The sequence below is a fragment of the Euprymna scolopes genome, chromosome 22 (genome assembly GCF_053919585.1).
Source record: "Euprymna scolopes isolate OS-2025 chromosome 22, ASM5391958v1, whole genome shotgun sequence".
NCBI lineage: Eukaryota > Metazoa > Mollusca > Cephalopoda > Sepiida > Sepiolidae > Euprymna > Euprymna scolopes.
The window spans coordinates 63014755-63031654 of record NC_136503.1 but is presented as its reverse complement, the minus strand read 5'-3'; the positions used below and the strand labels follow the sequence as shown (position 1 = coordinate 63031654).

The following is a 16900-nucleotide window of genomic DNA, read 5'->3' as shown; positions in this document are numbered from 1 at the left end:
ATTATTTCATGGAAATCTAAAAAGCAACAAATTGTATCTCTCTCTCTCTCTCTCTCTCTCTCTCTCTCTCTCTCTCTCTCTCTCTCTCTCTCTACGTGTGAAGCAGAAATTATCGCGATCACACACACGAACCAGGAAGCACTCTACCTTAAAAATATCCTAAATACTATTTTAGAGCCAGAATTAACTGAAATCCCCGTAGTAATTAATTGTGATAATCAAGCCAGTATAGTCTTAGCACAGAACACAATAATCCACCAAAGATCTAAGCATATAGATATAAAATACCACTTAATCAAAACGAGGTGAAAAGGGAATCCATTATTTTGAATTACATATCGTAAGGAAAAAATATCGCTAATGTATTCACGAAACCCGCAATAAGAATAAAGTTAAAGCGTTTTTTTTCAAAACTTGTTGAGGGATTTGACTTTGAATAACTTTTCACGGGCCTGTGTGTATGTATGTATCTATGTGTCTATATAAATTTCTAAATATTGAAATCCTGGGCAAGACGTTAAACTGCATCCATTTTGTTGATATAAAACTTTAACCTACTAATGTGTAACTGAAATTTAAAAAAAAGCAACAGACGTAAAAAAAAAATTCTTAATCACTTTTTAAAGCATTTTCTTTGTAAATTTTCTTTTTCACAAATGCGTTTTGCATCACTTTTTAAAATATTATCTTTGTAAATTTTCTTTTCGGCAAATACTTTTTGCGACACTTCTTGAAAACATTCTCTTTGTAAATTTTCATTTTGACAAATAGTTTTTGCATCACTTTTTTGAAAACATTCTCATTGTAAATTTCCTTTTTGACAAATACTTTTTTATAATTTCTTTTATAAATTTCTTTGTAAATTTTCTTTTTAACACTTTTTTGAAAACATTTTCTTTGTACATTTTATTTTTAACAAATAGTTTTTGCGTCACTTTTTGAAAATATTTTCTTTGTAAATTTTCTTTTTGACAAATAGTTTTTGAATAACTTTTGGGAAAACATTTTCTTTGTTGATTTTCCTTTTGACAAATACTTTTTGCATCACTATTTTTAAAACATTTTCTTTGTAAATTACATTTTTGACAAATACTGTTTGCATCAGTTTTTGGAAATATTCTTTGTAAATTTTCTTTTGAACAAATAGTTCTTGCATCACTTTTTGAAAATGTTTTTTGTAAATTTTCTTTTTGACAAATAATTTTTGCATCTCGTTTTTGAAATCATCTTCTTTGTAAATTTTCTTTTAAAAAAATAGTTTTTGCATCATTTTTTGAAAACATTTTCTTTATAAATTTCTTTTTGAAAAATAGTTTTTCATAACTGTTAGAAAACATTTTCTTTATAGATTTTCTTTTGACAAATACTTTTTGCGCAACTTTTTGAAAACATTTTCTTTATATTTTTTTTACAAATATTTTTTGCCTCAGTTTTTTTTGTAAATTTTCTTTTTAACAAATACTTTGCATCACTTTTTTGACAACATTCTCTTTGTGAATTTTCATCTTTGCATCAATTTTTTAAAACATTTTCTGTTATTTTTTTTTACTTTTGCAGCTCTTTTTTGAAAACTTTTGCTTTGTAAATATTCTTTTTTGCAAATACTTTTTTGACAAGACATTTTTGCATCATATTTTAAAATTCTTCTTTGTAAATTTTCTTTTTAACAAATACATTGCATCACTTTTTTGACAATATTCTCTTTGTGAATTTTCATTTTGACAAATAGTTCTTACATCACTTTTTTTAAAACATTTTCTATTATTTTTTTTACTTTTGCAGCTCTTTCTTGAAAACTTTTGCTTTGTAAATATTCTTTTTTGCAAATACTTTTTGCACCATTTTTTGAAAACCTTTTTTTGTAAATTTTCTTTTTGACAAATACTTTTTCCATCACTTTTTTAAACATTTTCTTTGCAAATTTTCATTTCGATAAATACTTTTTGCATCACTTTTTTTAAAACTTTCCCTTGTAAATTTTCTTTTTGACAAATACTTTTTGTATCACTATTTTAAAAATTTCGTTGTAAATTCTTTTTTTAACAAATATTTTTTGCACACACTTTTTTGAAAACATTTTCTTTGTAAATTTTCTTTTCAAAAAATAGTTTTTGCATCACTTTTTGAAAACACTTTCCTTTTAATTTTTTTTTTTTTGACAAATAGTATTTCCGTTACTGTTCGAAAATATTTTCTTTGAAAATGTTCTTTTTGACAAATACTTTTTGCATAACTTTTTTGAATACATATTCTTTGTAAATTTTTCTTGTTGACAGGTAGCTTCTGCATAACTTTTTGTGAAAACATTTTCTTTGTAAATGTTCTTTTTGACAAATAGTTCTTGCATCATTTTTTGAAAATAGTTTTTGTAAATTTTCTTTTTAACAAATACTTTTTGCATCTAGTTTTTGCAAACATTTTCTTTGTAAATTTTATTTTCAAAAAATAGTTTTGGCATCACTTTTTTGAAAATATTTTCTTTGTAAATTTTCTTTTTAACAAATAGTTTTTTCATAACTGTTAGAAAACATTTACTTTATAAATTTTCTTTTGACAAATACTTTTTGCATCACTTTTTAAAAACATTTTCTTTGTAAATTTTCTTGTTGACAAGTAGCTTTTGCATCAGTTTTTTTAAAACAGTTTCTTTGTTAATTTTCTTTTTGACAAATACTTTTTGTATCACTATTTTAAAAATTTCGTTGTAAATTTTCTTTTTAACAAATATTTTTCGCACACACTTTTTTGAAAACATTTTCTTGTTAATCTTCTTTTCAACAAATAGTTTTTGCATCACTTTTGGAAAACACTTTCCTTTTAATTTTCTTTTTACATATAGCATTTCCGTCACAGTTCGAAAATATTTTCTTTGAAAATTTTCTTTTTGACAAATAATTTTTGCATAACTTTTTTGAATACATTTTCTTTGTAACTTTCATTTTTGACAAGACATTTTTACATCATATTTTAACATTCTTCTTTGTAAATTTTCTTTTTAACATTGCATTTCATTTAATACATTGCATCACTTTTTTGACAATATTCTCTTTGTGAATTTTCATTTTGACAAGTAGTTCTTACATCACTTTTTTGAAAACATTTTCTATTATTTCTTTTACTTTTGCAGCTCTTTCTTAAAAACTTTTTCTTTGTAAATATTCTTTTTTGCAAATACTTTTTGCACCATTTTTTGAAAACTTTTTTTTGTAAATTTTCTTTTTGACAAATACTTTTTTCATCACTTTTTTAAACATTTTCTTTGCAAATTTTCATTTCGACAAATACTTTTTGCACCACTTTTTTTTTTAAACTTTCCCTTGTAAATTTTCTTTTTGACAAATACTTTTTGTATCACTATTTTAAAAATTTCATTTGCAAATTTTTTTCTTGACAAATACTTTTTGCATAAGTGTTTTGAAAACACTTTCTTTGCAAATTTTCTCTTGGACAAATACTTTTTCATCACGTTTTAAAAAATATTTTTTTTTGTAAATAATCTTTTTGACAAATACTTTTGCACTGCTATTTAAAACCATTTTCTCTGTAAATTTTCTTTTTGGCAAATACCTTTTGCATCACTTTTTTGAAAACATTTTCTTTGTAAATTTTCTTTTTGACAAATACATATTGATTCACTTTTTTGAAAACATTTTCTTTGTAAATTTTCTTTTTTACAAATACGTTTTGCATGCTTATTTTAAGGCGCGCGTAAATTACAATTGACTTTTTTATTTTTACGCAAATTAGTTTTCTTTCCTTTTTATCAAAATGTCCTAATCTGTTTGCATTGTTTTAATTAACAAAAAAGTCTCTTTTTAACGGGTACATATTGAATGTGTATTTATTTATATGTATATATGCATGCCTTTTGAACAAGACTGCACAATCAAACTTAAGAAACGGCTTCCTTTTTCACATGCCCACCGTTATTTAGGAAAAATAAAAATCCTATTCTTTATTTCTCTTTTATATACACATATATTTTTTTGATATTTGAACAAAATTAAAAATGGCTTCTTTTACATGCTCAAATTTTAAGATCCAAATTATTTCTAGTTTTATTATTGAATATAAATATATAAAATAAAGAATATAAAATATATATTTATTTTTGAACAGAATTAAAAAAGGAACCAAAAGGGCTTCCTTATTATAACAAATAAGGGGGGGTTGCAATCTTTTTGAGCTAATGAGGGGTAGAAATTTAATTGGTGCCCAGATCACTAATATTTGACACAAGGTCTTGAAAGTGGGGATCAAAGCAAGCTCCCCTAAAGGAGGGGTACTCTTGCAATTACAAAAATTGCCTGAGTATCCCCGTCGGAATTCCCCGGTAAGGGCGCCTCAGAAATTAGAGAGTTATTAGTGCATAAGGAGTGCTTTCATTAGATAGATCCGCCGAAACTTAATGAAAAGGTTAAACTGTATTGTGACACGAAAAGGGGAAAATGCAATAATTTTGTATAATGTTAACGTCCTATTAAGTCGGGGACAAGGGTAATGTTTCTGACTCCTTGGGTCAGGTGTCAACCATAATTTTCTCGAATAATCTTGTCAAAAATAACTGAGCACTTAAGAGACAAAACTTAGGCCGAAATTGTCTAGAATAATCTTGGTAGCTTAGGCTTAATTTTTAAGAAACAAAAAGGGGCCGTAGACTAAAAAGAGTTAGATTAATTTTGTTAAAAGTAACTGATCAATAAAGAGATAAATGAGTCATATGACTAGGAACAATGTTATGATATCTACTTTAGTCAAAGGTTTCAAAGAAGAAGTGTTAACCGAAAAAACTATTCGGACAGTTGGCGTAAAAATCTATCAATGATCAAGGAGAGATATAAATGTTATGACGGATAGGATATTGAGAGAGCATCGAGGGTTAATCTAAGAAAATAAGAAAAAAGCTGCGTGAAAAATCTTACACTAAAAAATATATATGTATAAAGTTATCTTGAAACACAATTAACATTATAGCATATGTGCTATGAAGACTGCCAAGAAGAAAAAACTGACGTTATTACTAAAATAAAAATATCCCGTTTCAGTTTGGTAAATTTTCAAACTCAGGACCAACATACATCAACTACTATGCAAACTCTGATTTGGTCTTGCAATAATTTGATTGGCCTTATAAAATATTTTTAACATTTGAACATGTATTCTTGCACAACCAAGCTGAAACACTTCAACACTGCTTCAGTGAAATTTTTTTAAATACAAAATAAACATACATGCTTGCTATTTAAACAGTTCACTGAGCCCTCCCCTTTAAACATATTAAAACGTTGCCTTTAAATATTCGGAAGAATATGTTGAAATTCCTTTATGAAAAAACAAAGTATAAATAAGGAAATGCATTTTTGATGAAAAAAATATATAAAATGGAAATATCGAGTAAACTATACACTAAGACATTTTTATTTGGATTTAATTATTCATGTTTTATTGTGTGAACTTTTGTGTTTTGTTTTCTTGGTTTCTTTTATTACCTCAGGCAGTTTTAATTAAATTCTTGTAAAGAATTTTTTTCGGGGGGGGGGGCAGGTATGTAACATAGTGCATATGAGCGCGTGAGAAAATATCAGCAGCAACGAAGGATGGCTGGCTTGCGAAGATAAGCATTTCGGGCCTTCGTCTCACAATTTAATATCATAAAACTTCAATTTAAATTCAAAATACTGTTTAAAAATAGCACAGCACCTTCTCTGCATAAACACTGAAATAAATTTTTTAAAAATTAAACCTGTTTTCAGTATTTATGACATCTCGGAAAAAAAAACTGGAAGTTAAATATCGTCCATTTTTATTATATCTTGCTTATGTGATGCATGACGTATTTCCCCACCGGTTTGATAAAAATAGAACTAGTGACAGGAACCGGGACTAGTTTCACTTTGAATTTGCTTCTTTTTTTGCTTTTTTTTTTTTTTTTTTTGCTTTTTTTTTTTTTGTTTTTGTTTGTTTCGTTTTGTTCCTTAGATCGCAGTGGATTTTTCTGGGTAAAGAAGAACACTACATTAGTAGGTAAGTTGTATATTTGGAGAATTATTTTCTTATTTCATGCCGAATTAATTTTAGACGGTTGGGTAGCTGTTTAATTTGCTATTTCTTTTCCCTTAAGCAGTTGAAAGTGATTTCGTCCACGAGTTAAAAAAAAAGGGGGGGCACGTGTTGTTGTCATTAAATATTACGTTGGTGTGAAAACAATGTCGTTTTTATCACACACACACACATATATATATAAATATATATATATATATATATATATATATATATATATATATATATATATATATATATATATATATATATAGGAGCAAACAGTTAATAAAACATGTTAAAAAAACACCTTGAAAAAGAGTTAAAAACATATTTAATCTGAAAAGGAAACACTTGATAAGTATATATATAAATATATATATATATATATATATATATATATATAAGTGAACGTGTCTGCTGTGTGTGTGTGTACATTTTCCTACGCAATAACTCTGTCAGTTTTAAGACATACACACAAACACACACATACACACAGACATTTTCACTTATATATATATATATATATATATATATATATATATATATATATATATATATATATATATAATTAAATGATAATTATTTATTTTTACCTACAGACTCTAGTTTTTCATGATTACGTAATCATCAGTGTAGAGTAACTATTTTGCTGGTACCTTTTGCTCCATTTTCTGAGCTTCTACCCCAGGGCCACCAAACAATTGTCCAAGGAATGAAGGGAATTAAGAACTATAAAAAGCTGAACTCAGCGAATACACTGACAATCTAGTGTTCGCACGAGCGGAAGTCGTGAACATTGCATAGACGCTAGTTGATTGCCTTAGTTAGAATTACGCACACTGTGCCCATCCTTATATATATATATATATATATATATATATATATATATATATATATATATATATATATATATATATATATATAACTACTTCATTTACTCACATAAAATTAATATACGAAAGTATAGATTTATACGTAAACTTTAAGTATTTACTTCAAAAGTGCTCAATACGTAGGTAGAGCTAGTTAGTATTATATATATATATATACATACATACATATATATATATATATATATATATATATATATATATATATATATATAATATTCAATAGAGAATTGTTTCTATTTAACCTATTATTGGGACCCTAACATGTACTACCAGTCCGGGTCAGAATGGACCTAGGAGCAATGGTAATTAAAAAGTGGCTCCACACTCCCCAAAGCCCGCAAGCTAGGTCCTCACCATCGGATATAGTTGAAGGTCATATCCAGGACCGAGTTAAAACTGTAACTCAGGTCATTAAATCAATCATGGATTCCTGCCAATGATTCAGTACGTACTCATTCCAGTTCGGTTACGTATTTATTTTTTTTATCGATAATTAACATGACAGCACTTGAATTATTTTACTCGGTCACTATTAGGTTGGTGCAAAAATAATGTCGTTTTTGACTTATAAGTTAAACGTCAAAAAGCATTATTTTTGCAGCAACCTAATATTTACGGCAAATTTAATTTCTTAAAACTTCTTTTAAATATGAAATTTATTCGTTATAAGTATGCCACCGAACTCGGTTCCGCTAGCATGCTTTCCAGCTCTCTATAACATGGTGGTCTTCAAGTCCAAGGTAAACAAGTTTTCGATGTCACGCCCCCTTTCAATAATCATATTCTACCCAACTCCCACCACCAACGATAACAGAGCTGTCGTCTCAGTGGCCACCTTACACTCATTAAACCATATCCTCGAGTGGCCGTCTGACCTTCATAAGCTGTGACTACTGTCTAAAATAAAATGAAAAATAGTAGGTAAAGTAAAATAAATTATTTTTTTTCTAATTTCTCAATTTCCTGGATTTTCGAACGTGTGACTTATCGACAACAGGAAGGTAAATATCGGCTATCTTTATTCCCTTCCGGTTACGAGAGGCATAGCGTATTTTCCCACCTGTTTCGATACAGGTGAGCAAACAATCGCTATTTGTTTCATACGCAGTCGTTTTTTTTTTTTTGTTTTTGTTTTTTTTTTTTTTTGTCATAAAAGCAAACATTATACAGCTTTGGTTAGTAATGTCGTTAACAAGAAAAAAACAGATCAAAATACCAAACGCAAGAAAACTCTCTCTCTCTCTCTCTCTCTCTCTCTCATATATATATATATATATATATATATATATATATATATATATATATATATATATATATATATATATATATAATGTTAAGTTTTCAGACATTGTGTTGAACAAAGATGGCGGCGTAGTTCAGATCAGTAACCAAGATAGCGGCCAAGAATCAAATGCGATCCATGGCGTAGTTAACGGCGAACTGATTGAATTCAAAATTCGACAATTTTTATAATAATTTGGAAACGTTTACATTGCTTGTTTAGCACAGCCGCTGGTTATAAAAATGATTGGCAAATTCATTCTTCTCATACGCCCATTACTGCGTCTGATGGAGAAGGTCTCCTAGCGGCTTCGGATGCAGGGAGACAGGGTAGTACTCGTCAAGGATTCGTCACTTGACACTCAACCCAACAGGTGACTAGGCCGGGAATCGGCCCAGCACCTGTTGGACTGAGGTACGCCGCCTGGGTAATACCTAGGAGGTCTACCCTCCCAGGCCTTGCCACCGAGCTTTCCGGTGGGGCAAGTTTATTGCTTGCTGCCTGAGGCGCCCCGACCGGGGAATGCCGACGGGGGTTACTCAAGCAATTTTGAAAATTGCAGGAGTGCCCCTTCTTTAGGGAAGCCTGCGGGGTTCTCACTTTCCAGCCTTGTGCCACATATTGCTGAGGTGGGCAGCAAATAAATCTCTACCCCCATTAATCGTGATGAGGAAGGTCTCCTAGCGTCTTCGGCTGCAGGAAGACAGGGTAGTAGTACTCGTCAAGGATTCGTCACTGGACACTCAGCCCGACAGTTGAGGGGCTGGGAACCAGCCCAGCATCTGTCGGACTGCAGTACGCCACCTGGGTAATACCTAGGAGGTCCACCCTCCCAAGCCTTGCCACTGGGCTTTCCGGTGGAGTAAGTTCATTGCTTACTGCCTGAGACGCCCCTACGGGGAATGCCGACGGGGTTACTCAGGCAATTTTTACAATTGCAGGAGTCCCCCTCCTTTAGGGGAGCCTGCTGGATCCCCACTTTTGGGCCTTGTGCCATGTTTTGCCGAGGTGGCGGCAAATAAATAACTACCCCCATTACTCGTGATGGGGAAGGTCTCCTAGTGGATTCGGCTGCAGGGAGACAGGGTAGTAGTTCTCGTCAAGGATTCGTAACTTGACACTCTGCCCAACAGGTGAGGGGCCGGGAACTGGCCCAGCACCTGTTGGACTGAGGTACGCCGCCTTGGTAATACCTAGGAGGTCTACCCTCCCAAGCCTTACCACTGGGCTTTCCGGTGGAGTAAGTTTATAGCTTACTGCCTGAGGCGCCTCTACCGGGGAATGCCGACGGGGTTACTCAAGCAATTTTTACAATTGCAGGAGTGCCCCTTCTTTAGGAGAGCCTGCTGGATCCCCACTTTCCGTCCTTGTGCCACAGTTTGCCGAGGTGGGCTGCAAATAAATAACTACCCCCATTAGGAGTCAAAAACATTTTACACGCCCTCTTTTGTGATATAATGGAAAAATCATTTCGGGTGCAATTTTGGTTTGACTTGAGAAAAGGAAAGAAAATAGATAAATAAAAATAAAAATAAACAAATAAATGAACAAAGAAAAATAAACCAATAAAATAATTGGGTTTTTTTTTTGGGGGGGGGTTCTTCATCTGGTTTGGGGGGAATTTTTCTTTATTCTCATTGGTCAAAAAGAATTATTAATATATTAGTATAATGTGTGCAAAAGAAGCCATTTTTTTTAATGACATTGAGTTTCTTTTTTTGATACATATAAAAATAAACACTTTTCAAATATATATAAACATACAAATAGAATACTTTTCAAATACAAAAATTAACAAATATACATTTTTTTAACAAATGTTTGCAAAAAAAAAGATACAAAAAATAATTATTTGACAAATAAGAAATTTACAAAGAAAAGGTTTTAACAAGTGACTTTCTTTTAAACAAAAACTGGAAATATTATGTTAAGTATTAGTTTGTTAATTTGGTTAGTAAGGTAGAAATGGTCGCAGTTTAACGTCGTGCCCGGACAATTTACATTTTGTGTGTGTGTGTGTGTGTGTGTGTGTGTGTGTGTGTGTGTGTGTGTGTGTGTGTGTGTGTGATTTTGACTGTTCATGGTTCTCTTTTGGTGTTTCTGAAAAGAGATTTATTCATAATTAGATTCCAAAAAGTTCGGTTATAAAATGTCTTAATTTTATTCTTTTTATAGGTTTAGTGAAAATGTCGGCTATATTATTTTCAGACGTCACATAACTAAGAGTAATAGATTTTTTCCTTACTTCATCCCTTATAAAATGATATCTGATATCAATATGCTTCGGCCTTTGATGAATCATAGAATTATTTGCTAATAAGATACTGCTCTGATTATCATAATGAATTACTATAGGGTTTTTTACTGAGATCTGGTTTTAAAATAGATTTTAGAAGGGTATTCAGAAAAATTTCCTCCTGCACGGAATGAGTAAGAGCCACATATTCTGCTTCACAAGTAGAAAGGGCAGCAATTTGTTGCTTTTTAGTTTTCCAAGAGATCATAGGTCCAGCCTTTGACAGTCTAAAACAATACCCTTATACTCTTTCTATCCTCAGAGTTACCTTAATCTGAATCCGAAAAGCCTTCTAAATTTAGAGGATATGTAGACTTTTTAAATATTAAAGATTGTTCCTTGGTTCCTTTTAGGTAACGAAGGATTTGTTTTGCACGATTAAGGTCTTTAATTGTCGGTTTCGATAAGTTTTGAGATAGCTTTGTTACAATGTAACTTATGTCAGGCCTTGTTGCAGTCATCAAGTAGATGAGGCTCCCTACAATTTCCTTGTATATTCGATTATCTATGGATTTTGTTTCGGTCGCTATATTTTTATTTATGTCCATTTCGACGGGAGTTGAACGCGGCTTACAATCTTGCATTCCGAACTTGAGTAGAATTTTTTCAATGTATCGTGATTGGTTCATAGTTATAGTTTCATTTTCACAGGTAAATTTTATACCAAGGAACCATGACAGTCGTCCAAGATCGGCCATTTTAAATTTTTTATTTAATTCATTTTTAACATCTTTTAAAGTGTTGTCACAGTTTGAGGCGAGTAATATATCGTCAACCCAAATAAACAAAATCAACAATTTATTACCTACATGTTTGGTATACATGCACGCGTCCACGGGACATTGTTTGAATTCCTGTTCTATTAAATAGTTATGGAGTGTTAAATTCCAACTGTGTGCACTTTGTTTTAGTCCATATAACGATTTATTTAATTTCCACACTCAATTTTTATTTTTCATTTTAAATCCCTCTGGAGGGTAAATGTAGATTTCACAGTCAATCGGAGCATTTAAATAAGCATTTTTTACATCCATTTGGTGTATTTTTAAATCGTATTGCGTGGCAAGTTGTAATAAAATTCTAATTGTCGTTAAATTTGTCGTTGGTGAAAATGTTGCACAATATTCCACTCCAGGAATTTGTGAGAAACCCTTCGCTACAAATCTTGCTTTAAAAGTTTCACTGCCAGAAGCTGTGACTTTTTTGGAAAAAAACCAGCGTGAAGAAATTATATTTTTATCTGTTGGTTTTGCCACTATTTCGTACGTGTTATTTTCAGATAAAGCTTTCAGTTCGGATACCATAGCTTGTTCCTATTCTTGGTGATTTTCTGAATTAATCGCCTCATTATAACTTTCCGGTGCGCTGTTCAACGAATAACAGTAATCCACGGCGTAATCTTGTATCTTTTTAATTTGAAAGAAGTCTGGCCCTTTTCGCTCCCTTATTGGGTATCGACGTGTTTAGTTAATATTTTCGTTAGAAGTTCTACTGCAATTGTAGTTATTAATATTTTCATTGTGATCGATTAAGATGCTAGGTAATATTTCACATTTTTCATCCACTGGATCGACATTTTTTAAATTTAATGTGTCATTGATTTTTACACATCTAACCCTTTTTATGGTATTTTGGTTTGGGAAGTAGATTAAATATGCCGGACTATTTTTATCGTAACCTACAAAAGTACCTTTTTCGCTTTTAGTATTTAGTTTACTGGTGTTTTCTATAAATGCAAAACAATCAGAACCAAATAGATGCATTCTGTTCATTTGAGGTTTTACACCGCAAAATGCTTCATACGGCGCTTTTCCTAGCCTCTTATTGAACAATCTATTTCTGATATATGCTGCTGCCATTAAAGTGTACGTCCATAAACTATGCGCTAATTTCGATTCAATAAGTAGGCATCTTGTCATCTCAAAAAGGGTTCGCCATGCTATTTTGGAAAGGGAAATACGGCGCTGATTTTTCGTGTTTAGTACGGTGGTTAATTAATAGAAGTTCAAAGTCTTTACTAGTAAATTCAGTCCCATTGTCTGAGCGAATACATTTTACTGAACCGTACGGGGGTCGGGGCAATATCAGCTAAATATTTCTTAGTGGCGATGATAGTGTCGGATTTGTTTTTTAGAAAATAAACCAGAATTAAACCGGAAAAATCATCAATAAAGTTCAAAACGTACCTTAGATTATTCCTCCCCATCGGGCTGATCGGACCTGCTAAGTCACAATGCACAAGTGAGAGAATTTTCGTAGCTTTTTTGTCTGGCGTTCGGCTTATATCTTTTGTCATTTTCCCCTGTGCACACACATCACAATTTGGGAGATCATCTGAAGGTATTATTTTCATGCCTTCGACTACATTTGGTAATGTCGTGACAGGCAGTTTTTGAGGAAACCATACTTTTTAAATAATATAGTCGGTCATTTTCTTTAATGTCAAATACAGTTCCATTGGGGTGTATCAATTTTGATTTATTTTGGCCGAATTGTATATTCGCGCCTTGTTTAATTGCAGCCTGCACGGAAAATATGTCTTGTTTAAATGTAGGTATCGTATGAACAGAGTATTTTTTAGAATACAGTTACAGATTTCGCCATTATTATTTTTTAGGGATATTTTAGCATCGCCTCTTTTCAAGACTATATCATTTATTTGACTACCGTCGGCAAGTTCGACAAAATGACTTTGAGGATTAAAGTTTGAATCAAAATTAATAAAATCAGATTCCTTGGTGATAACGTGCGCTGTAGCACCACAGTCTGCAAGGAGATTTTTACCGTTTGTGGTATTGTCAAAGTTACATGTGAATAGAAATATATGTTCTTCCTCAAAGTTCTCAACGTTTTTTACGGAGCCCATTTTAGAGCGTTTATATCGACATTGGAAACTTTTGTGGTTGGGTCGTCCACAATTATAGCAGATAATTTTATTCTTTTTCTTGGGAAAATTACTTTTGGAGAATACGTTGCGGTGAGGTGCGTAATTTGGTGGTGTCTGCTTTCAAGAAGCATTTTTGAACTTCATAATATTGCTGGAGTTATTATTGTCCACGAGCATACGATTAGTCTCTTCGTAACTGCGCAATGCCACTTTAAATTCGCTGAAATTTATGGTTTTGTCTTTCTGAGTTATAACAGTTGTAAATGGTTTAAAAACGGCTGGAAGTCCCTTGAGGGTCATTGATATCAACAAGCTATCACTTATTATTTTACCTGAGAGTTTTAAGGCATTGGCGGTTGTTTCTGCCCTTATAACGTAGTCGGTGATCGTTTCATCCTCGTTACGTTTCAGAGACGTAAGTTCTTTATATAGAGATATAATTTTCGGTTTCCCTTTTGATAAATAATGTTCTCTTAATATGTTCAATGCTTTTCGTCCATCATCCAATGTGTCTCTTATAATCAGAGACAGACTTCTATCGTCTAAACATTGAATCAGTTCAGCAAAAACAATCGCGTTCTTTTCGAGAAATTCGGGGTCGTTTTGATTCTCTGTAGGAGATTATGACTTTGTGTAGTTTTCGAATCCTTAGATATCCCAGAAATTTTACCTGCCACAATTCGAATTTAGATTCCGATCCGTCAAAGAAAAGACGATGGCTAGGCGCATAACCTGTTAAGTTTTGAGACATTGTGTTGAACAAAGATGGCGGCGTAGTTCAGATCAGTAACCAAGATGGCGGCCACGAATCAAATGCGGTCTGTGGTATAGATAACGGCGAACTTGTATTTAGTCGTTACGGCCCCGACCTTGGCATTATCTACTGCCAAGGCCTTATTTGGGGTCCGCAACAACTTAGGCACCAGGGCCAGTAGGGGGGGGGGAAATAGGGGTCTTTGCTAGTCCTAGGCTAGACTTGCGTTTGATAGCAAGTACTTTATTAAGTAAAACCTACACTAGAGTTTCTATCACGCACTATTTGCATAACCGCCTAACATTCTTACCAGGACCTACTTAAAATAACAGCTCCCCAGCTTACACGGATGGCGGGCGACATTCACGCTGAAAAAATTTAAAAACAAATATATACAAGAACAAAATAAAACTTATTTATATACAAAATAAAGTAATTTTTTTTTTTTAAATAATGGGGGTGAGATGATGGGGAGGGGGGCAAACTAGAAAACACCCAAAAAGAAAGAAAAAGAAAACAAATAAACAAAATGCCTATGGGGGCTGGTTAGTAAGGGGACCCACCCTACCTAACAGCTGGTCTGTCGTATGAAACGCCCACTGTCTTCCGCTCCTCTCCCCCGGGGGGAAGAGGTGAAAGCAAGCAGGTTGTTCCCTAGAGGGGAGTGGAGGACCTAAGGGTTCGTGTGAAAAATAACTTGGGGTCGGGGTAAACAGGGATGGATGGCGTCTTCCAAGATAAAGTGCGTAATGGGCAAAAATAGGCCGGGGACAAAATAAAACAAGTGGACTGGGCATCTTTGGAAGCTCTCCTAGTGCCAAGCTAACGAAAAATAAAAGACTACGGGAACAGGATCAACATGCATACTACCCTAGTCTAGGCCCTAATAAAGCATAAGCTATCCACTCTTGGTGGTTACACACCTACCTAGCCTACTCCTACCCATCGTATAAGGTAAACCTTATATTACTTAACATAAGGGGCTGGGTTCCGAGAAAAAACAAACCTCAGCACCTTAGGAACAATACCACTAGGGTGGAAACGCCCTAGATAACGGCGAACTGATTGAATTCCAAATTCGATAATTTTTATAATAATTTTGAAACGTTTTCATTGGTTGTTTAGCACAGCCAGTGTTTATAAAAAAAAAAAATGATTGGCGAATCCATTCGTCTCATACCCTCCACCACTTCGTCTAATGGGGAAGGTCTCCTAGCAGCTTCGGATGCATGGAGATAGGGTAGTACAAGTCAAGGATTCGCCACTTGACACTCAGCCCAGCACCTGTTGGACTGAGGTACGCCGCCTGGATAATACCTAGGAGGTCCACCATCCCAGGCCTTGCCACCGGGCTTTCCGGTGGGGCAAGTTTATTGCTTGCTGCCTGAGGCGCCCCGACCGGGGAATGCCAACAGGGTTACTCAGGCAATTTTTAAAATTGCAGGAGTGACCCTCCTTTAGGGAAGGCTGCGGGGTTCCCACTTTCAGGCCTTGTGCCAAATAATGCTGATGTGGGCAGCATTTAAATATATACCCCCACCACTTGTCTGATGAGGAAGGTCTCCTAGCGGCTTCGGCTGCAGGGAGACAGAGTAGTAGTACTCGTCAAGGATTCGTCACTTGACACTCAACCCAACAGGTGAGATGCCGGGAACCTGCCCAGCACCCCCTGGGTAATACCTAGGAGGTCCACCCTCCCAGGCCTTGCCACTAGGCTTTCCAGTGGAGTAAGTTTATAGCTTACTGCCTGAGACGCCCTACCGGAGAATGCCGATGGGATTACTCAGGCAATTTTTACAATTGCAGGAGTGCCCCTCCTTTTGGGGAGCCTGCTGGATCCCCACTTTCCGGCCTTGTGCCACATTTTGCCGAGGTGGGCAGCAAATAAATAACTACCCCCATTACTCGTCTGATGCGGAATGTCTCCTAGCGGCCTCGAATGCAGGGAGACAGGGTAGAAGTACTCGTCAAGCATCCGTTCTTGACACTTGACAGGTGAGGGGCCGGGAACCAACCCAGCACCTTTCGGATTGAGGTACGTCGCCTGGGTAATATCTAGGAGGTCCACCCTCCCAGGCCTTGCCACTAGGCTTTCCGGTGGAGTAAGTTTATAGCTTACTGCCTGAGGAGCCCCTACCGGGGAATGCCGACGAGGTTACTCAGGCAATTTTTACAATTGCAGGAGTGCCCCTCCTTTAGGGGAGCTTGGTGGTTTCCCACTTTCCGGCCTTGTGCCACATTTTGCTGAGGTGGGCAGCAAATAAATCTCTACCCTCATTAAGAGTCAAAATATTTTACATATATATATATATATATATATATATATATATAACAAATAAATGACAGAAGTCTATATTCTAAATTAAATGATGTTGACCACCTTACAATTTATTCCTTTAAGTACGTTGACATTCACAATTCTTGACAGCAACTGTTTCGTAGCACAAAATCATTCATTTAATTATTACTAGCCTGGGTGCCCAGCGTTGCCCGGGTATTTGGAGGTGTGGTAGTAGGCAGGCTCGAACCCGTGACGCAAAGGCAGAAAAGAAAGTGAAAGAAAATCTGACGTATTACAGCTACTCTATGACGTGACCGGAAGTTAGTAACGTTAAAATTAGAGAAAGTCAATCCAACCGATACGATGGTTTGCAAAAATGGCTCACCAAAAAAATCGACCCCTCCTTGTAGAAAAGTGCCCAGTTGAGGTTAAAGGAATTAATGTTTTTGGCCAATTTTTCGATAT

General features: G+C 34.1%; 1 protein-coding gene across 2 annotated transcripts in view; it reads left to right on the top strand.

Annotated features, from left to right (window-relative positions):
- The first annotated feature begins 5876 nt into the window (after window positions 1–5876).
- Window positions 5877–16900, top strand: part of LOC145243454 (toll-like receptor 2) — a 39519-nt gene continuing 28495 nt past the window's right edge. Inside the window, exon 1 of one of the 2 annotated variants that reach the window (XM_080106345.1) lies at window positions 5877–6024. The gene's annotated coding sequence lies outside the window, so the exon portion shown is untranslated. The remainder of the gene's footprint in view (window positions 6025–16900) is intronic. The other variant, XM_080106344.1, reaches the window with a different exon arrangement.